The sequence below is a fragment of the Mobula birostris genome, chromosome 6 (assembly GCF_030028105.1).
Source record: "Mobula birostris isolate sMobBir1 chromosome 6, sMobBir1.hap1, whole genome shotgun sequence".
NCBI classification, from domain to species: domain Eukaryota; kingdom Metazoa; phylum Chordata; class Chondrichthyes; order Myliobatiformes; family Myliobatidae; genus Mobula; species Mobula birostris.
Window position 1 is genome coordinate 8,305,177 of NC_092375.1, and position 23,190 is coordinate 8,328,366.

Genomic DNA, 23,190 nt, shown 5'->3' on the forward strand with positions numbered 1-23,190 from the left:
ATGGGATCAAAGTTTAAAGTTCAAAGTAAATTAATTATCAAAGTACATATATATGTCACCACATACAACCCTGAGATACATTTTTTTGCGGGCATTCACAGTGAATACAGGAAATGCAATAGCATCAATGAAAGGCCATACCCAACAGGACAGACAACAAGCAACCTGCAAAAAAACACAGCAAACTGCACAAATACAAAACGAAAGGGAAATAATAAAGAGAGAAAGAAAGAAGCAATAAATAATCAGAACATGAGTTGAAGAATCCTTGTAAGTGAGACCAATTCAATGGGAACAGTTCAGTGGTGGCATGAGTGTAGTTGTGTGAAGTTATCCACTTTGGTGAAAGAGCAGATAACCACTCTGATGGTTGAGTGGTAATAGCTGTTCCTGAACCTAATTACGTGGATCCTGAGGCTCCTTGATGATGGATGCTGCTTTCCTGCAACAGTGCTTGAAGCAGAGGTGCTGAATGGTGGGGAGGGATTTAACCAAGATGGACTGGGCTTTGCCATGCTTTTCGTAGGCTTTGCCATACAAGGGCATTGGTTTCCTTACCTGGTTGTGATACAACCAGTCAATATACTCTACACCACACATCTACAGAAGTTTGTCAGAGCTTTAGATGACATGCCAAATCTATGCAAACTTCTGAGAAAATAGAGACGTTGCCATGCTTTCTTATGTTCTGGACCTTGGACACCACCCTTGATTCAGCCAACAAAAGTGGTGCCGTCAGCAAACTTCAATATTGCATTGGAGCTGTGCTTAGCCTCACAGTCATTTGTATAAAGCGAGTAGAGCAGGGGGCTAAACACACAGCCCTGTGGTGCACCTGAGCTGAGGGAGATTGTGGAGGAGATGTTATTGCCAATCTGAACTGACTGGGGTTTGCAAATGAGGAAATTGAGTGTACAATTGGCCAAGGAGGTATTGAGGCCTAGTACTAGAAGCTTATTGATTAGTTTTGAGGGGACATTAGTATTGAATGTCAATGAAGAGCATCCTGATATATGCAGCTTCACTGTCCAGATGCTCCAGGGTTGAGTGAAGAGCCAATGAAATGATACCTGCTGTTGACCTATTATATTAGGCAAATTGGAGGGGATTCAAGTCACCCCTCAAGCAGGAGTTGATATGTTTCCTTACCAGCCTCTCAAAGCACTTCATCACTGTGGATATAAGTGCTACTGGACAGTAGGCATTGAGGCAGGCTACTACGTTCTTCTTAGGCACTGGTATAATTGAAGCCTGCTTGAAGCAGGTGGCTACCTCAGACTGCTGAAGCAAGAGGTTAAACATAATTGGTGAACACTCCAGCCAGTTGATCAGCACAGGTCTTTAGTACTTGGCCAAGTATCCCCTCAGGGCTGGATACTTTCCGTGGGTTCACCCTCCTGACGGAGGTTCTCACGCAAGCTTCAGAGCCTGAAATCACAGGGTCATCAGGGCTGGTGGGTGCTTGTGGGGATGCCTCCATGTTTTGACGGTCATAGCGAGCACAGAAGGCATTGTGCTCACCTGGGAGCGGAGCTTCATCGTCACCTAGGTTACTTGGTTTGACTTTGTAGGAGATGATAGCGTTCAAGCCCTGTCACAACTGTCGAGCATCCTTCATTGATTGGTACAATCCCATCAAGTTTGATCAAACCCCACCTCACTCTCAGAACCTCAATCCACTTGCCATTCACTTGCGTTATGGATTAAAAACTGCTTCTATTGACTCCCATTGAATACAGCTTCAATGGTCCATATCACTCCTACAAAACCACTAATAGAGCTTAAGACATAGGAGCAGAATTAGTCTATTTGGCCCATCGAATCTGCTCTGCCATTCGATCAGTGTGGATTTATTATCCCTCCCTGTAACCTTTAACCCTTACTATATGTTATATACAACCTTGTCCAGGCCTGCGCCCTGGAGACCTTCCAGGCGCAGGTCCATGGCCTCGCGAGACTGACGGATGCCACCATGTTACATATGATTCTAATTAATCAAAGTGCTTTCTATTCATCTGCTTTCTACGGGGCTCAGTAGAACAAACACACTTTACGGATAAAATGGAGTAAATTTATCCCTTTCCCTGTAAACACATTGTGTTAGATTCCCAACGCTTCATTCCCGAATGCTTCACACTCACCAGAAAGAAAAAGTCACATAGACTGAACCGCTTTGGTTTCCCGGCTGCTGTTTAGTAATCCAGTGGACCAAATCCCACATCTATTCATTGCCAGAACAATAGCCCCAATTCAAGAATTGCATTTCGTCATGCCTTGAGTCTGGACCGGGTGAATTTTAATAAGAGCCCTATGCAGACCCAAATTTATAGGGATGGCTATTAGTAACCCAGGCTTGTGGGTTACTTTACTGAGACACCGAATGGGATCAAGAACTGACTATAATAATTCTTTTGAGGAGAATAGGAAAACAATTCTAATTGGTGCATTATCGGGTTATTAGGACTACACCCATTCATTACTCTGTGGATTGAACTCGGTTCAAAAGAAAGTTAATCCGTTATGTCATTCATTTGCGGTTTTGGTATTGATACAGGCAGGTTACACCGGAACAGAAAACCAATGCAGAGGAGGCTTTGCAGACACCTACACAGCACTCGCCAATTACAGAGGAGCCAGGCGCAACATTGTCATGTCTTTCTCATTCCAGCATCCATCATCTGAGATCTTCACCTCCCATGCTCTTTTCTCGCCGTTGCCATCAGGTTGAAGGTAGAAGAGCTTCAGGACTCGCATCACTAGATTCAAGAACAGTTTCTACCCCACAATCATCAGGCTCCTGAACAAAAAGGGATTACTACACTCACTTGCTCATCTACTGAGGTGCTCCCACAACCAATGATCTCACTTTAAGGACTCTTTGCCTTGCTATTTCATGCTTTCGCTATTTATTACTATTTATAGTTGCCTTTGCGGTTTGTTGTCTTCTGCATTCTAGTAAATCTTTCATTAATCCTGTTATAGTTACTATTCTATAGATTTGCTGAGTCTGCCCTCAGGCGAATGAATCTCAGGGTTGTGTATGGTGTCATAAATGATAATAAAATTTACTTTGAACTTTCACCTGTGATAGCATTTGCTCCCATCTCCACAGTCAATGATCTCCTGATTCTCGAAATATTTAATGAATTATTATTTATTGAGATAGAGCGCAGAATAGGCCTTTCTGGCCCTTTGGGCCATGCCACCCAGGGGTGGTAATAGGGACAAGCTCCCACTGCATATTAAATGCCCCCAATGGCTTGCATCCCAAATAGCCTCTGACAACCAATTCAGGCTCCTGGCCTCTACTGACAGGAGAAGGGGCAAAGGTGGGCTTCTGGCACCTTAAAACCAGTCCCTTCAGGCAGTTGGGGCTCATCAGCCATGGTCAGCTGCTCATCTAGGGGTAAGAAATCTCTGATTTCAAATCTCCGCTGCCTTGTGTCCACACCCACTCATGTGGAAGGCTTCAGGGCTAAACCCCGAGGGAAAAATCCAGAGCTGGAGTCCCTAGAGTTGTTCTATGTTGAGTTCAATACCTGCCAACACCTGCAACATTGCTGGTGCCAAAATGTACAGTATCAGTCTCTTCTGTTCCCTCCAGTTCATCAGATGCATGCAGATGGGGAGCTTACTATATGGGCAACAGCTTGCTCTCCATGTTGTATTTTCCTGGCTTATGTACCTAGACAGCTAGAATACAACATCCATAGTCGACCCTGACTAACAGAGGCCACAGCATCAGGCTCCTGAACCAACATCGATAACTTCACTCACTTCAACTCCGAACTGATTCCACAAACGACAGACTCACTTTCATGGACTTTACAACTCATGTTTTCATTATTATTTATTTATTGTTTTTATTTTTATGATTTGTCTTCTTTTGCACATTGGTTATGCTGTCTTTCAATTGAGTTAAACATAAGGCCCTCCCTTGTATAAATATAGCAGGTGCACTGCACAGTTTTAAGGAGCGGGGTTGGTTTTGCAGTAAATTTGGATCAACGTTAAGTACATCTTCACAGACACCTGTCACAGGAAAGTAGCATCCATCACCAAGGACCCCCACCATCCAGGCAATGCTCTCTTCTCACTATTGCCATCATGCCTTAGATCCCATAGCTGTCTAGGCAGCCCTGTGGCTATTCCCTTCAATAACAAGTATACCGTTTTGGATACTGTTGGAGGGATGACCTACTGGGGGGGAGGTGGGAGCCAAAGTAATCAGTTGAATTTATTTCGGTGAGGAATTCTGGGTCTCTGGCACTGAGTCTGGCGTCGTGGGCCAGAAGGGAAGGGGGAAGAGGAGGAATACAGTGGGAATAGGAGCGGAGTGGGTAGGAGAGTCTGTGGACACAACAGAGAGACCGAGATGGTATAGTGCCTCCAAGATCCCAGCGGCAGGGACATCTCAGTTTGTGTCCACGACATTCTAAAGGGGTAGGGTGAGCTCCCGGATGTCTTGATACATATTAGTACCATTGACGTAGGAAGGAAACAGGAGGCGATCCTGAAGAGAGAATTTAGGGAGCTAGGTAGAAAGCTGAAAAGCAGGACCTCCAGGGTAACAACCTCTGGATTACTTACTGCCTGTGCCATGCACTAGTGAGGGCAAGAATTGGATGATTTGGCAGATGAAAATGTGGCTGAGGAACTGGCGCAGGGAGCAGGGTTTCAAATTTCTGGATCATTGGGATCTCTTTTGGGGAAGGTATGACCTGTACAAAAGGGACGGGCTACACATGAACACAACAAGGACCAATATCCTTGTGGGCAGCTTTGCTAGAGCTGTTGGGGAGGATTTTAACTAATATGGCAGGGAACCAGATTGATAGGGCTGAGGATAGGTATGTTGATTTACAAGCAGAGTTAGTGTATACTGAGACTGTCAGAAAGGAGAGGCAAATGACAGAGCAAATGCAGTCAATGGGATGGGTTGCAGTGTAAAACAGGGACAAAAGTGACAGGATGACAAATAAACTGAAAATGAAGTAAGGTAGATTATCTTATAGCGCAGTTAGAGATTGGCAGGTATGACATTGCAGGTATCACTGAGTCATGGCTGAAAGACGATTGGAGTTGGGGAGCCTAACATCCAATGATACACAACCTATCGAAAGGCCAGGTTAAGTAGGCAGAGGAGGAGTGGTGGCCATGCTGCTAAAAAACTGAAATCAAATCTTTAGAAAAGAAGTGACATAGGATTGGAAGATACAGAATCCTTGTGGGTAGAGTTAAGAAATTGTAAGGGTAAGAAGATCATGGTAGGAGTTTTACAGCCCTCTGAACAGTAGCCAGGATGTGGTCTACAGATTACAGCAGGAGATAGAAAATTCATGTCAAAAAGGAAATGTTACGTTAGTCACGGGGGATTTGAATATGCAGATAGATTGGGAGATTCAAGTTGATGCTGGATCCCAGGAGAGAGAATTTTCAGAATGCCTCCAAGATGACTTTCTGGATCAGCTTGTGCCTGAGCCCACTAGGGGATCAGCTATTTTGGATGGGAGTTGTGTAATGAACCGGATACGATTAGGCAGTTTAAGGTAATGAAACCCTTAGAGTGATCATAATATGACAGAATTCACCCTGCAATTTGAGAGGGAGAAGTTAAAGTCAGAATGTCAGCATTACCAGTGGAGTAAAGGGAATTACAGAGGCATGAGAAAGGAGATGGCAAAAGTTGATTGGAAAAACATCAGTGGCTTGAGTTTCTCAGAGCAGTTTGGAAGGCACAGGATAGGTACATCCCAAAGAAGAGGAAGTATACTGAAAACAGGAGGACGCAACCATGGCTGACAAGGGAAGGCAAAGCCAACATAAAAGCAAAAATCAGGGTATATAATAGAGCAAAAATTAGTGGGAAGTCAGAGGATTAAGAAAATTTTAAAAACCAGGGGCAACTAAAGAAAACCATAAGGAGGAAAAACATGAAATATGAAGGTAAGCTAGCCAATAATGTCAAAAATGATACCAATTTGTTTTCAGATATAAAAAGAGTAAAAGAGAGATGAGAGTAGATAATGGACCACTGGAAAATGATGCTGGAGAGACAGTAAAGGGAGACAAGGAAATGGTGGATAAACTGAATAAGTATTTTGCATGAGTCTTCACAGTGGAAGACACTAGTAGTATGCCAGACGTTCGAGAGTGTCAGGGGGCAGAAGTGAGTGCATTTGCTATTACTAAGGAGAAGGTTCTTGGAAAACTGTAAAGTCTGAAGGTAGTTAAGTATCCTCGACCTGATGGAACACACCATAGGGTTCTAAAAGATGTAGCTAAAGAGAGTATGGAGGCATTAGTAATAATCTTTCAGGAATCAATAGACTCTGGCATGGCTCTGGAAGACTGGAAAATTGAAAGGAAATTACAGACCAGCTCGCCTGACCTCAGTGTTTGGGAAGATGTTTGAGTTGATTTTTAAGGATGTGGTTTTGGGGTACTTGGAGGCACGTGACAAAATAAGCCAAAGTCAGCATGGTTTCCTTAGGAAAAATCTTGCCTGACAAATCTGTTGGAATGCTTTGAAGAAATAATAAGCAGGATAGAAAAAGGAGAATCAGTGGATGCTGTGTACATGGATTTTCAGAGCTCCGTTGACAAAAGTACCGCATATGAGGCTGCTTAACCAGTAAAGTGTCCAGGGAATTACAGGAAAGATACTAGCATGGATGAAGAAGTGGCTGTTTAGCATGCGGCAAAAAATGGGAATAAAGAGATCCTTTTTGAATTGGTTGTCGGTGACTAGTGATTTCCACTCGTCTTTTTATGTTGTATGTCAATGGTTTGGATGATGGCTTTGTGGACGATATAGGTGGAAGGGCAGGTCTTGTTGAGGAAGCAGATAGTCTGCAGAAGGACCTAGACAGATTACGAGAATGGACAAAGATGGCAGATGGAATACAGTGTCAAGAAATGTATGGTCATGCACTTTGGTAGAAGGAATAAAGGCGTATACTATTTTCTAAAAAGAACATTCAAAAATACGAGTTCCAAGGGGATTTGTGAATCCTTTTGCAGGACTCCCTAAAGGTTAATTTGTACGTTGAATCAGTGGTGTGAAAGGCAAATGCAATGCCAGCATTCACTTTGAGAGGACTAGAATATAAAAGCAAGGATGTAATGTTGAGGCTTTATAATGCATTTTTGAGTCCTCACTTGGAGCATTGTGGGTAGTTTTGGGTCCCTTATTTAAGAGAGGATGTGCTGATATTGGAGAGGGTTCAGAAAAGGTTCACACAAATGAGTCCAGGACTGAAAGGGTTATGATAGGAGCGGTGATAAAAGGCTCTGGGTCTGTACTCACTGGAAATTAGAAGAATGAGGGGAGAGGGTCTCATCGAAACCTATCAACTGTTGAAAGGCCTTGATAGAGTGGATGTGAAGAGAATGTTTCCCATGGTGGGGGAGTCTAGGACCAGAGGGCACAGCTTCAGAATAGAGGGATGTCCATTTAGGACAGAGATGAGGAGGAATTTCTTTAGCCAGAGGGTGGTGAATCTGTGGAATTCATTGCGACAGGTGGCTGTGGAGACCCGGGTATTGTGCGCATTTAAGGTGGAGGGTGCTAGGTTCCTGATTAGTCAGAGTGTGAAAGGTTATGGAGAGATGGCAGGAGATCAGGGTTGAGAGGAAAGTAGATCAGCCATGATGGAATGGCGGACGGAACAGACATAATGGGCTGAATGGCCTAATTCTGCTCCCATGTCTTATGGTCTTATTTCCCTTCAACCATCGGGCTCCTGAACTCACCTGGATAACTTCACTCACTTCAACACTGAACTGATTCTACAACCTACAGACTCACTTTCAAGGACTCTGCAACTCGTTCTCACTTTTATTTGTTTATTTTTTTATTTGTACAATTTGTCTTCTTTCGCACCTTGGTTGTTTGTCAGTCTGTTTCTGTACAGTTTTTCATAAATTCTATTGTATGTTGTTATTTTCCTGTGAATGCCGGCAAGAAAATGAATCTCAGGGCAGTATATTGTGACATATATGTAGTTTGATAATAAATTTACTTTGAACTTTGATGCATCCCCCATACTATAAGCCCTTCCATCTCACACCCAGCCTCTTTCCTACATTCAATGCTGCGTTTACAGCCCAGGGCTCGCCATACTGACTCATTTAGGCAAGACTTCAAAGCACAAGGATTCATTCCACCACTAACCACCCCCAGCCACCAGCACCAGAATCCACCCACCCTTCAGCCTCTCCTTCCAATCAGACAGTAATTGGAAGCCAAGCCTGACGTCATCGCACCACAGCTTCCTTTCTTGCCTAATCTTCTCTCCTGGTGCTCCTTTACTGACCCCATTCATTATTTCCCTTGGTTCAGTACCAAACAACGAAATGCAGAGATGCATCACACATTTTATCTTTTTATCTTCTCATTGTCAGATATTGTGCCAAGCCCTGCGGTTTAAATAAATAATTCATGCATTAAAGTAGCTTTACAATTTCCCGTATGTGCAGTCCTAAAAAAAAGATCGAAGCTGGCAATTTTTCCCTCTCCATTTCCCCTTCTTCAATTCCTTACTCTGGCCTCTTATTTCTTTCACCTCACCAGCTTATCACTTCTCCCTGGTGCCCCTCCTCCTTCCCCTTCTCCCGTGGCCCACTCTCCTTTATTGAGATACAGTGTGGAACAGGCCTTTTCCAGCCTATTGAGCCACTCCACCCAGCAATCCCCCGATTTAACCCCAGCCTAATCACAGGACAATTTACATTGACCAATTAACCTACCAACCTGTACTTCTTTGCACTGTGGGAGGAAACCCACGTGGTCATAGGTACAATATACAAACTCCTTACAGTCAGTGGTGGGAATTGAACCCGGGTCACCTCTACCGTAAAGCGTTGTGCTAACCGCTACCCTATCATGCTGCCCCATCTCCTCTCCAATTAGATTCCTTCTTCTTCAGCCCTTTACTTTTTCCACCTATCACTTCCCTACTTATTTCCTTCCCCCACCCACCTGGCTTCAGCTGTTACCCTCCAGCTTGTCCTCCTTCCTTTCCCTTCATTTTCTTACTCTGGCTTCTTCCCCCTTCCTTTCCAGATCTGATGAAAGTTCTCAACCTGAAACAGCTACTGTTTATTCACCTCCATGGATACCTCCTGACCTGCTAAGTTCCTCCAACATTTTGTGTGCTTTACTCTGGATTTCCAGCATCTACAGAATCTCTTATATTTATTCTCCATTGTTATTGTTTTAGCTTATACTACATGTAGTCCTGAAAGAAAGACTGAAGCAGGATCTTTTTTATGTCCTCCACTCAGGAAATTTGCAGGACATCTCGCCTCCCCCAGATGAGGTCATGAAAATTGCATGGGTTGGAGTCAGTTACCAAACCGCAAGGAGTGTGTGTGGGAGCACAGGAAGGGAGGGGTGAGCGGTCCCACAGCAGAAGAGAGATGGGTATATCAGCAAAGACTCCAGCAAATTTCTATAGATGTACTGGGGAGAGCGTCCTGTCTGGTTACATCACTGCCTCATGTGGAGACATCACTGCACAGGATTAGGTTGCAGACTCAGCCAACTCCATTATGGGCACTAGTCTCCTCACCATCAAGGACATCTTCAAAATGCAATGCCTCAAAAAAAAGCGGCATCCATTATGAAGGCCCCTCACCATCCAGGACATGGCCCCTTCTCATTATTACATTCAAGGAGGATGTAAAGGAGCCCGAAGACGCTAACCTAACATTTCCGGATCAGCTTCTTCCCCTCCACCATCAGATTTCTGAATGGACTGTAAACCCACTAACACTTACCTCACTCTTTTGCTCCTTTATTTGGCATCATTTATTTATTTGTATGGTCTTTTATTAATCGATAGTATTTTTTGGTATTGCATATGTTGCTGCCACAAAACAACAAATTTCATAACACACACTCAGTGGCCAGTTTATTAGGCACACCTGTACCCCTGCTCGTTAATGCAAATATCTAATCAGCCAATCACATGGCAGCAACTCGGTGCATAAAAGCATGCAGACATGGTCAAGAGGTTCAGTTGTTGTTCAGACCAAACATCAGAATGAGGAAGAAATGTGATCTAAGTGACTTTGTCTGTTGATGCCAGAGGGGGTGATTTACATATCTCAGAGACTGCTGATCTCCTGGGATTTTCACACACAACATTCTCTAGAGTTTACAGAGAATGGTGCCTTAAACAAAAACATCTGGTGAGCATCAGTTCGATAGGCGAAAGTGCCTTGTTGATGAGAGAGGTCAGAGGAGAATGGCCAGACTGGTTCAAGCTGACAGGTGACAGTTACTCAGAAAATGACGCATTACACCAGTGACGTGCAGAACAGCATCTTTGAATGAACAACACATTGAACTTTGAAGTGGCAGAAGACCATGAACAGACATATAATGGCCACTTTATTGGATACTTTTTGGGAATGTGAGTGATAATGAACCTGATTCTGATACTAATTCTGAAAGAGGGGAAAGCACAATCATGACCCAGATCAATTCCAACATTGATGAAAATTCATTGAGAAAAGCTCAACAAGGACTAAAAATGAAATAGAGATCTTTAGTGACCAAAGGTTTATTCCAAGTTCATTATTTGGGAGTGTAGTCACTGGGGTATTATGGGAAATGCAGGAATCAGCTGATGCAAATTCTCTACTCTCAACGGTAGGGCACTAGGGAGTGAAATGGAATGGAGAGACCTCGGAGTATAAGTGCATAGTTCATTGAAAGTGGTGTCACTTGCAGGCAGAGTAGTGAGAAATGAATTTAGAATGCTGCCCTTCATCAGTCAGGGCACTGAGTACAAGATAGGATGTTATATCGCAGTTACATTAGTCTCGGGTGAATCTGCACTTGGGAGTTCTGTGCTCAGTTTTTGTCATCCTGCCATAGAAAAATGTGGTTAAACTGGAAAGAGCACAGAGAAGATTTACAGGGATGTTGCCAGGACAAGAGAGCCTGAGGTATAGGGAGAGGTTGGCCAGGTTAGGTTCTTATTCCTTGGAACAGAGGAGAATGAGGAGTGACCTTATAGAAATGTTTAAAATGATGACAGGTATGGTTGAGAGGGGAAAGATTTAAAGGAGGCATCAAGGGCAAGTTCTTTTTAACCAAAGGGTGGCTGGTATGTGGACAGGAGCTGCCAGAGGAAGTGGTAGAGATGGGTATAATTATAACATTTAAAAGGTTTGGACAGGTACATGGATAAGAAAGCTTTAGAGCGGGGGTTCCCAACCTGGGGCCCACAGACCCCTCAGTTAGTAGTAGGGGTCCATGGCATAAAAAAGATTGGGAACCCCTGCTTTAGAGGGTAATGGCCATTGCAGGCAAATGGGACTACAGTCATAGTGTCGTACTGCATGAAATCAGTCTCTTCAGCTCGACTCCTCCATGCTGACCAAGTTGCTAGTCCCATTTCCCCAGATCTGGCCCATATGCTTAGACTGGCTCCTGTGCTATATAATTCTGCTATAGTATCCCATGGATAATACTGAGGGAGTGTTGTGCTTTCAAAGGCACTGTCTTTCAGAAGAGAGAGAGTGGTCCACCTGCCCTCCAAAGCCGATGCAATAGAACCTGTGGCACTAGTTTAATGAAAAACAGGAGGATCCCCTGTATCCTGTGCTCAAAATTCATCTGTCAGTCAATATACTGGATTCTGGTTAATTGGACCATCTGTTAATCGGGACAGCCACTTTTTTGGTACAGTTTTTAGTTAGAAATTGTACAGCAACAGTCTCCTGTCCCAATTAAGCAGCATATTGTCCCAAATATATGAAGGGAATCCTGGCTAATTTCTAAGATTAACAAAAACTAATCAATAAAATACCCAGGATTCCCCCAATTTATTTGGGACACAATGCCGCTTAATTGGGACAAGAGACTGTTGCTGAACAGTTTCTAACTAGCATCAATCACAGGTTTTTGTGTGGCTGTTAGACACTACGCTGTGCTTCAAGCGAACTGTTTTTAAACGGCAGCACTTGCTTGCACTTGTCCATTTAGGCTAACGGACGATGATTCAAAAAGAAGTGATTTCTGAAAATTCTAACAAGAGGAATTCTGCAGATGCTGGAAATTCAAGCAACACACATCAAAGTTGCTGGTGAACGCAGCAGGCCAGGCAGCATTCTGAAAATTCTGTTTTTTTTTAACTTTGGCTTTAAAAATTTCATACCCTTGCAAAGATGTCACGAAAAGGTTTGACACTAGCCAAAAAAATTACGCTACTGGACCAAATGGAAAGCATCTGAACTTAAGCTAGTGACTACACAAAATGCCAAGAAATTTATTGTTGGATTACGCCATTTCTTCATGCAGGAAGGCAAGGAGGGCAATCCATTATCTGTACTTGGTGCCTGCACGGACTTCGTTCATTTACAGTCAATCATAGAACATGGCAGTGATGAATTCCTCCGTCGATATCTATCACGAACTAAAACACTATTTTATTGTACTGTCATAGTGTTGATAGTGTTCTAACTTGTTCTGTATTTTATTTAAAGACATAATTTCTTACCCTGTTAAATGGTAATTTGTATTTTTTATACCTTTTTAACTGTTTCCATGAAATGTCAGCCAAATTGGGCAGCTGCTTAACTGGGCCGAAATGTACTGGCGTGTATAATTAACTAGAATCCACTGTATTCATTATCTCCATCATTAGGTGCCGTGTCAAGTGACCTGGCCAATCATGGGGTATTTTCAAGACAGGTAACCCCAGCCATTATCAGTACTCTTCAGAGATTGTCTGTCTGGTGTCAGTGGTTGCATAACCAGGACTTGTGATGTGCACCAGCTGCTCATACGACCATCCACCACCTGCTCCCCTGGCTTCACGTGACCCTGATCGGGGTGGGGGGGGGGGTACTAAGCAGGTGCTACACCTTGCCCAAGGATGACCTGCAGACTAGTGGAGGGAAGGAGTGCCTTACACCTCCTTTGGTAATGTATCTCCACCCTGCCACCCCAAACAATTACCCAGACCAAAATTCAGAAGTAAAGCTAATATGCACCATGTTGTATGACGTGGGCAATCATGATCTTAACCATGATTGCTCTTGGCAAGTTTTCCTTCAGAAGTGGTTTGCCATTGCCTTCTTCTGGGCAATGTCTTTACAAGACGGGTGACCCCAGCCATTATCAATACTCTTCAGAGATTATCTATCTGGCGTCAATGTTTGCATAACCAGGACTTGTGATATGCACCAGCTGCTCATATGACCATCCACTACCTGCTCCATTGGCTTCACATGACCCTGATCAGCAGAGGGGGAGAAGCTAGGCAGGTGCTACACCTTGCTCAAAGGTGACCTGTAGGCTAGCAGAGGGAAGGAGCACCTTACACATTCTTTGGTAGATACATATCTCCACCCTGCCACCCACTGGATGGGACTTGTCTGAATTGATTATCTGGCCATGATCACAACAGAGTCTGTGAGAGTCGCAGAGGCACAAGACAACACTGCATATCACCTCACCCATGCCCCTCATGACTTTATAAATCCCTATAAGTTCACCTCTTCAGCTCCTTCACTCAATTGGAAACAGTCCCAGCCTAACCAGTCTCTCCTTATGACTCAAGCTCTCCAGTACCTGCAACAGGTCCTTTCAAGCTCATTTCCACAGCATTATTCAAATCCACAAGACTTTTCAATGCAAATTTATAGCCATTGGACAAGTACAAACATAATCCACTTCGTAGAAGGTGTCAAGAAGACTACTTCAAACCGGAAGAGGGAAGGCCAGTTCTACACTATCTTCTTCATTATTCACTCCTTGCAAGGTCATTCAAATTGGGTTTACTATTACCACATGTATTAAGCTACAGTGCAAAGCTTGTCTTGCATACTGTTCACAATGATGAATTCATTACAACAGTGCACTGAGGTAGTACAGGATAAAACAACAGTAGAGTAACGTGTTACAGTTACAGAGAAATTGCAGTGCAGGAAGACAATAAAGTGCAAGGCCATGACAAGTCATCAGTCACCAGTGCAATAGGATGGAATATGTACCTCTGTCTTGTAGCTATGGTCTGTCACTGGATGTTTCCTTCATTTCGTTCATGTCTTGTCAGACTTCATTTATTTCCTGCAAGTAAATAGATTGCTTTAAAATTTTAATAGATAAATTCCTTCAGCCTCAAATGGCATTGATTTAGGTGATGCAGCATTATTGCTTGTAGTTTGAACTTTCATTAGAGCAAGTCCAGAAAAGGTTCACAAGGATGACTACAGGAATGAAGGGGTTAACATATGAGGAGCGTTTGGCAGCTTTAGGCCCGTGCCCACTGGAATTTAGAAGAATGCGGGGGGGTGGGGAGGGGGATCTCATTGAAACCTACCGAATGTTGGAGGGAATAGAAAAGGAGGATGTGGAGAGGATGTTTCCTGTGGTGCGGGTATCCAGAACTAGAGGGCATAGCCTCAAAATTGAGGGTTGACCATTTAGAAAAGAGGTAAGCAGGATTTTGTTTTTCACCGGAGAGTAGTGAATCTCTGCCACAGATTGCGGTGGAGGCCAAGTCCATGGGTATATTTAAGGCGGGAGTTGATCATTTCCTGATCGGTCAGGGCATCAAAGGATATGGCAAGAAGGCAGGTGTATGGGGTTGAGTGGGATTTGGGATCAACCATGATGGAATAGCAGAGCAGACTTGATGGGCTGAATGCCCTAATTCTGCTCCTCTGTTTTATGGTCTAATCCAATTGAGAATTTGTGGCTGGATTTGAAAAGGGCTTTTCACTCATGATCCTCATGCAATCTGACAGAGCTTGAGCAGTCCTGTAAAGAAGAATGGGGATAAATTGCAGTGTCTCAATGTGCAAAGCTGATAGAGACCTACCCACACAGACTCATGGCTGTAATTGCTGCCAAAAATGCATCTAATAAATACTGACTTGATTGGGGTCATACTTATGCAATCAATTATGTTGTGTTTTATATTTGTAATTAATTTAGATCACTTTGTAGAGATCTGTTTTCAATTTGACAAGAAAGAGTCTTTTTCTGTTGATCAGTGCCAAAAGGCCATATTAACTCCACTATGATTCAATGTTGTGAAACAAGAAAACATGAAAACTTCCAAGGGGGTGAATACTTTTTATAGGCGCTGTATACGACACAGAAACAGGCCCTTTGGCCCAACTGGTCCATGTTGACCAAGACTCCCCATCCAAGCTTATTCCATATCCCAAAATGCACCATTGACTTTGGTGCATTACTGTCTTCGGCCAACAGAGGTAGTACCCTGGACCTTAAGTTGGGAGGTTCAAATCATTGAGTTAGAGAGCCATAGAGTAATACAGTAATATATCATGGAATCAGGCCCTTCAGCTCAACTTGTCCTCTGCTCTCTAAGAAAAGAATATTTCTACACACCTCATTTCTTCACAGGCTATGACTTAATTCCTTGGAAGACTGACGATTGAAGGGAAATTTGATGGAGGTATACAAAATTATGAGGAGTAAAGAAAGGGTAAATGCAAACAGGCATTTCCACTCAGGTTGTGTGAGACTGGAACTAGAAGTCATAGTTTTAGGGTGAAAGGTGAAATATTTAAGAGGAAGCTGAGGAAAAACTTCTCTCATAGAGTGGTGTGAATGTGGAACAATCTGCCACTGGAAGTGGTGGTAAGTTCAACTGCAATATTTAAAAGAAGGTCGAATAAGTGCATGGATGTTAAGGGGTTGGAGGGCTATGGTCCAGGTGCAGGTAGATGGGATGAGGCAGAATAACAGGTTGGCATAGACTAAGTAGGCCAAAGGGCATGTTTCTGTGCTATAGTACGCTAGACTCTATAACCTCTGTCCCCCTAATTTGCCACAATGTCCCCCTTGTTTTGGATTTCCCAGTTCACCATTCTCAGTGTTGTGGTAGCCAGTGGCCATTGGTGTCATCAGAACACTGACCTGGTTCAAGGGTGCAACTCACCCCAGTTCACCAACCTACACGCCGCCTTGCTCCATCAAAAACACCAGACATGCAAAGAGACCGGATGGGAAACCCCAAACCTACAAGACAACATTCCTGTAGACTCTTTCTGTTGAGTCTACTTGTTTTCAGTGACCTTGAATCATAGCCAGACTTCCTTCATAGGACCACGCAGGATCAGAATTAAATTTATTATCAGTGACATGGGTAGTCAAATACGTTATTTTGTGGCACAAAAATATTGCAATACATAAAAAATTGCTATAAGTTACAATAAGATATATTAAAATAACTAATTAGCACAAAAGAGAGCGAAATAGTGAAGTTCAAGTGTTTATGGACCATTCTGATGGTGACAGGAAGAGCTGGTTCTGAATCATTGAGTGTGTTTCTTCAGGCTCCTGTAAGTCCTCCCTGGTGGTAGCAATGAGAAGAGGGCACGTCCTGGATGGTGATGCCTCGATGGTGGGCCAGCTAGTGCCCATGATAAAGCTGGCATCCATGGACAACCCCATTTTGTATTTAAGAACAAAGCAGAAGGACCTTGGGGTCAACGTTCCTACTTCCATGAAAGTGGCTACACGCAGGTTGGCAGGGTGGTAAAGAAGATGTATGGCATTCTTGCCTTTATTCATTGAGGCTTTGAGTTCAAGAGCCAGGAAGTTATGATACAGCTTTGTAAAACTCTGGTTAGGCTGCATCTGGAGTACTACATTCATTTCTGGTTGCCTCTTTATAGGAAAGCTGTGGAAATTGTGGAAGAAGATGCAGAAGAGATTTATAAGGATGCTGCCTGGATTACACGGCATGTTCTATAAGGAGAGCTTGGGCAAACTTGGGTTGTTTTTTTTATAGAGAAGCAGAGGCAAAATAGAGATCTGATTGAGATTTATAAAATTATGAGTGACATAGATAGAGTAGACAGACAGTATCTATCACCAAGCATGCACTCAAAGTTCAAAGGAGATGTACTGGGGAAGTTTGCTTATTTACAGAGAGTGGCGGCTGCCAGGGGAGGTGGTGTAGGCAAATTTGACAGAGGCATTCAAGAGGCTCTTTGATAGATAAATAGAAGGATATGGTCATTGTGTAGGCAGAAGGGATTAGTTTTGTTGGGTATTTAATTACGAATTTAATTGTTTCAGCACAACATTGTGGGCCAAAGGGGCTGTCACTGGGTTGTATTGTTCTGTGTTCTAAGCAATAAACTCAATGGGCTGTGTGACTATCTGCTGACAACTATCTCCCAGTGGCACTTACATCTACTGTGACGAAGTACTTTGAGGGGTTGGTCGTGGCTAGAATCAACTCCGGCCTAAGCAAGAACTCTGTCCCACTGCAATTTGCCTATCGCCACAATAAGTCAACAGTGGATGCAATCTCACTGCGCTCTCACTGTGCTTTGGATCACCTGGCGAAAGTAATGCCAATGTTAGCCTGCTGTTTATTGATTACAGCCAGCATTCCACACAATCATACCCTCAGTTCTAATCAACAAGCTCCAAACTCTGGGCCTCTGTACCTCCCTCTGAAACTGGATCTTTGACGTCCTCACCAGGAGACCACCGTCTGTGCGGATCGGAAATAACATATCCTCCTCGCTGACAATCAACACTAGCCCACTTCAAGGATTTGTGCTTTTCCCACTGCTTTATTCTCTTGATACCCATGATTGTGTAGCGAGGCACAACTAAAATGGCATCCTAAATGTACCGACAACACAACTATTGTTGGCGGAATTTCAAATGGTAACAAGGCAGCATACAGGAGTGAGATAGATCAGTTGGTTGAGTGCTGCTGCAATAACAAGCTTGCACTCAGCGTCAATAAGACCAAGGAATTGACTGTGGACTTCAGGAAGGAGAAGTCAAGAGAACACACACACACCAGTCCTCATCGAGGGATCAACATTGGAAATGGTAGCCGTTTCAAGTCCCTGGGGTCAACATTTCTGAGGATCTATCCTGGGCCCAACATATTGATGCAATTACAAAGATGTCATGACAGCAGCTATATTTCATGAAGAGTTTGAGGATATTTAGTACGTCACCAGACAGGTTAAGTAGCATCTATGAAGGCTAAGTGAAGGTTGAGGTCTGGCATCGGGATCAGATCTGCTCCAGATGCAGATCTCGATCCATCCCTTTCCCCTAAAAGATGCTGCTCAAATCACTGACCTCCTCTGGCAGTTTACATTTTGCTCTTGATTCCAGCATCTGTAATCTCTTCAAAGTTCAAAGTAAATTTATTATCAAAGTACATATACAGCCCCATATACAACCTTGAGATTCATTTTCTTGTGGCCTATACAATCAATGAAGGGCCACGCCCAACAGGATGGACAAACAACCAATGTGCAAATGACAACAAACTGTGCAAATACAAAAAGAAAGTAAGAATAATAATAAATAAACAAGAAATAAATATTGAGGACATGAGATAAAAAGCCCTTGAAAATTATTCCATAGGTTTCGGGAACTTTTCAGTGATGGGGGAATGAGGTTCATTGAAGTTATCCACACCGGATGAAGAGCCTATTGGCTGAGAGGTAATAACTGTTCCTGAACCTGGTCGTGTGGATCCTGAGGCTTCTTGTACCTTCTTGCATCACCATTTCTAGAATATAAACTTGACCTTAGCTGGAGTATAGAAAACAGACTGGTATTCTCTCCAATCAGGCTTATTAACTTATTGGGACTGGCTAAATTGGAACCTGTTCCAGTGTGAGGTTATTTTTTTCCAGATACTCTTTTGGGAAATGGATTCTACAGCCCGGCGTCCATTTTCCATCAAATGGAAACCTCAGGGCTGATTTCTGTGCCAGCGTTATAATCTTGCACTCAGTCATATGCGCACTTTATAAAGTTTCGTAAGGGTGCTTAGTAAGAAAAATAGGAGAAAGCATTTTCATTGGCAAGAGTCGCTAACGAGAGGACAAAGAATTACGATAATTGGCAAGGGATGTAGAACCGAGACAAAAAGAATTTTTTTTTAAACGCAGCAAGCAGCAAGCTATGATCTAGAATGTGCTGTCTGAGCGGGTGACAGAGACAGATCCAGGAGGAAAAGAGAGACTAGAACATAAAACATTACTGCACAGTCCAGGCTCTACGGCCCTTGAAGTTGTGCCCACCGTATAACCTATTCTAAGATCAATCTAACACTTCTCTTTCACCTCCATTTTCTATAGCCCTCCGTTTTTCTATCATCCTTGTGCCTATCTAAGAGGCTCTTAAATGTCCCCAAAGTATCTGCCTCTACCACCATTACTGGCAGGACATTCCTCGCACCCACTTCGCTCTGTGTAAAATACTTACCTCTGCTATTCCACCCCCCCCCAATACTTTCTTCTAATCACCTTAAAATTATGCCCCCTGGTATTAGCCATTTCCACCCAGGGAAAATGTCTCTGGCTATCTATTCGATCAATGTTCTTATCATCTTGTACGCCTCTATCAAGTCGTCTCTAACCCTCCTTCATTCCAAAGAGAAAAGACCTATCTTGCTCAAATAATTTTCATAAGGCATGCTCTCCAGTCCAGGTAGCATCCTGGTAAATCTCCCCTGCACCCTCTCTTTTACATTCTTCCTATGTGGAGGGAATCAGAACTGAACTCAACATTCCAAGTGTGGTCTAATCAGGTGGAATATCTGCTAATAATTGGATAAACCTTTCAAAGGGAAAGATTTAGGGCTTTAAGATTTAAGGAAAGAAAAGGGTGTTCTACTAATTGGAGAGCCTTTTCAAAGAGCTAGAACAGCTATGATGGGCCGATTGCTTCTCCAAGTAGCTGTCAAGTGGAGACTGCAATGTTAAAAGGAACTTTATCCTCACAGGAAGGGCTGCTTGCCACAGAATCCTGTTTCTAAAGACAATTTGAGACTCGGCTCCTAACTGTGGGTCATGTAAGGATAAGGTTTCTGGCTGAGTTCCTGGACTCACAAGGGCCTCTTGTCAAGAATTTTGTGCATGGGCCAAAAAAGCAGAATAACATCTTGATGAAGCCTTTTCCAACGCGTGTTGTGTTAACAATTTTCCCCCCATTCTGATTCCTTTCTCAACTCTAGATTATTACCTGGAATTTACTGTTGGCATGTTAGATGCACTTAAAAATTATCCCCCCCCCCCAACCCCCAATGTTACTTCACCAGTAGAATGAACTAACCGAACAAGGAAAAAGAATCTGTTAAAACTCTTTGGCTTGGTCAGGAACGCTCCCGCCCCTCAATCAGAAGAGCAAGAGTTTAAAGCCGTTCAAACCAGAGTGACTCTCATAGTGCCAGTATTGTTGTGGGATCAGTTATTTGATGCGTACATCACAAAGTTCAAAGTAGATTTATTATCAAAGTACTAAGTGTCTCGAGATTCATTTTCTTGTAGGTATTTACAGGAAAACAAAGAAATACAATAGAATTTATGTAAAATGATACAGAAACAAAGACTGACAAAGCAAACAATGAGCAGAAGAAGGCAAAATATGCAAAAAAATTATCTATCTATCTATCTCACACTCCCTCTCCCGGAGGCCTAGAGGCCTGAGAGCTTGAGGGTTCCACACAGTATTTTTGCTGTTCACAGTAGTGAGCTCTTCTTGACCGAGATCTCAGATGTTGTTCCCGGGATTTGTTGGAGCCAGTCTCCCATTCACAGCCGCAAGTGCTCCTATCACCACCGGGATTACTCTGGCTTTAACCTTCCACATCCTTTCTATCTGCTCTTTCAAGCCCTGGTATTTCTCCAGCTTCTGATATTCTTTCTTCCTCATGTAGCTGTCATTCGGGATTGGCACATCTATTACTATTGCCTTCTTTGTTCCTTGTCCAGTAATACTATGTCTGGTTGGTTGGCCAGTACCTGCTTATCAGTCTGTATTTGGACGTCCCACAGGGCCTTAGCTCTGTCATTTCCCACTACCTTCTCGTATGTTTTCCATTTGGATTTGGGAGTGTCCAATCCACACTCAGCGTAGATATTCCTGTACACAATTCCTGCAACTTGGACGTGCCATTCTATGTATACTGACCCTGCTTGTATCTTGCATCCTGCTACTATGTGCTAGATGGGTTCAGTGGATTCCTTGCACAGTCTGCATCTTGGGTTTTGTCTGGTGTGATAGACCCCTGCTTCTATCGCTCTTGTGCTCAGCGCCTGTTCTCGTGTACAGCCACAAGCAGAGCCTCTGCACTGTCCCTCAGCCCTGCCATTTCCAGCCATTGGTAGGACTTTCTTACGTCAGCCGCCTCTGAGATCTGGCAATGGCACATCCCATGCAGTGGCTTGTCCTGCCGTGGCCTCTGGTCCTCTGGGTCTGCTTCACCCACTTCCATTTCCATATCCCCTCCCTGCTGTCTGAGGTATCCTCTTAGCAGGATGGCCTTAGGGGCCATCTTCCTGACATACTCATGGATGATTTGCATTTCTTCCAGGACTGTAGCCTCTCTCACTTCCAAGTCCTGGTCCTCTTCCATTCTGGCGAGTGTACAGTTGCTCAATGTTGAACTTTGGATGGAATCCTCCATGTATTGTTAGTAGTTTCTGGGTCTTGATGTCAGTAGCTTCTGGTTCATTCTCTTTATCTACATATATATCCACACTGGTTCAGGACCCTGATGGCTATAAGATAATAATTGTTCTTGAACCTGATGCTCTGGGACCTAAGGCTCCTTCACCTCCTTTCTGATGGTAGTAGCGAGAAGAGAGCATGGTGGGGGTCCTTGAAAATGGATGCTGCTTTTTTGTGCAGTACCACTTGTAGATGTGCTCAGTAGTGAGGTTGGCTTTGCCTCTGCTGGACTGGGCTGCATCCAGCATTTTTGTAGGCTTTTCCATTCTTGGCTTTGGTATTTCCTACCAAGAAACGATGCAACAAGTCAGGATGCTCTCCCTGTGCATCCACAGAAGTTCGGCAAAGTTTTAGATGACACACCAAATCTGTGCAAACTTCGAAGAAGGTAGAGGCACTGAGGTGTGTTGTATGGGGTGACCATGGAGGGTGTAACACCTCTGACGAAGACGCTTGCCATGTCCGATCTGGGGTAACTCGCTCACCTTTGGTCCTCACCAGACATTCAGATCTCACCTATTGCTCCAAGTAGCTGTTTGCATACAGCAGCACCCTCGCCCCGGTACACCACTGTGACAGGCGGCTAAACCAGGTGAAGGGAGCCAGTGGGCCTCATACCCCGGTGAGATAGGGACGTGCCTGCCCTAGCATGTAAAGTTAGCTCCAGCGGACTGGGCGAATGAGATCAACAGCGAAACCAAATGAAAAGGACGGCAGTTTTGCAACACTTCATGAAGAACGAAGGGCATGACAAGGTACAGAAGTAGTCATGGTCATCCACTGCAAACAAGAAAGACCACAGTTGTGACAAATACTGCTTCCACTGGACCTAGACTTCTGACGTTGAAAGACTGGAACTGTCCCAGAGCAATAACTTTAAGTTCTCATGCACTGATTTTTCTGTCATCGTTGGATACGATGGACAACCACCAATCATATGACAAGGTACAGTTAACACAGAACAAGATCCACACAAGTACAGACTCTCCGACCTGCAGTGTGTGTGCCAACCATAATGCTGAGATAAACTTATCCCGTGGTCTATATTTCTCCGTTCCCTGCCTGTGCATGCATCTGTCTAAATAACCCCCCAGCACTGATATCGTATCTGCTTGCACCACTACCCCCTGGCAGCACATTTATATTTTTCTTGCGAATGTTTTCAACCTATGCCTGTGAAGGTGCTGCACCTGTACATACGTGTACTTGTGCATATTACAATAAACTCGACTGACTTTGAAACTTTTACATCCTCCCTGTAAATGTGGTGACCAAGATTGTACACAATCCTCCAAACTTGGCAGAACTGAAGTGCAATGCCTTCAGTTCATTCTTGTTAATATTTGTTATTATGAATAAAGTTTATTTTGGTAACAAAATGTGTTGTAGCTCAGATCATCCAGCTACTATCATGCTGCTTTGTCTGGTTGTCTGCTGAGTAACAATATGGCTGTCAACATGTAAACATGACAGCTTTACAAAACTCTAATTAGGCCACATCTGGAGTATTGCACTCAGTTCTGGTCACCCCTTTGTCAAGGTTTTGGAAAGGGTGCAGAAGAGGTTTACCAGGATGCTGTCTGGATTAGAGGGCGCGTGCTATTATGAGAGGATGGCAAACTTGGCTTGTTTTTCACCATAAGACCATAAGATATAGGAGCAGAATTAGACCATTTGGCCCATCAAGTCTGCTA

General features: G+C 43.6%; 1 long non-coding RNA gene across 21 annotated transcripts in view; it reads right to left on the bottom strand.

Annotated features, from left to right (window-relative positions):
* The window catches only part of LOC140198802 (uncharacterized), a 325,008-nt gene that overhangs the window by 109,751 nt on the left and 192,067 nt on the right, over positions 1-23,190 (bottom strand). For all 21 annotated transcript variants that reach the window (XR_011886241.1, XR_011886248.1, XR_011886245.1 and 18 more), the window contains one exon: positions 14,014-14,089. This is a non-coding gene — a long non-coding RNA (uncharacterized lncRNA). The remainder of the gene's footprint in view (positions 1-14,013; positions 14,090-23,190) is intronic.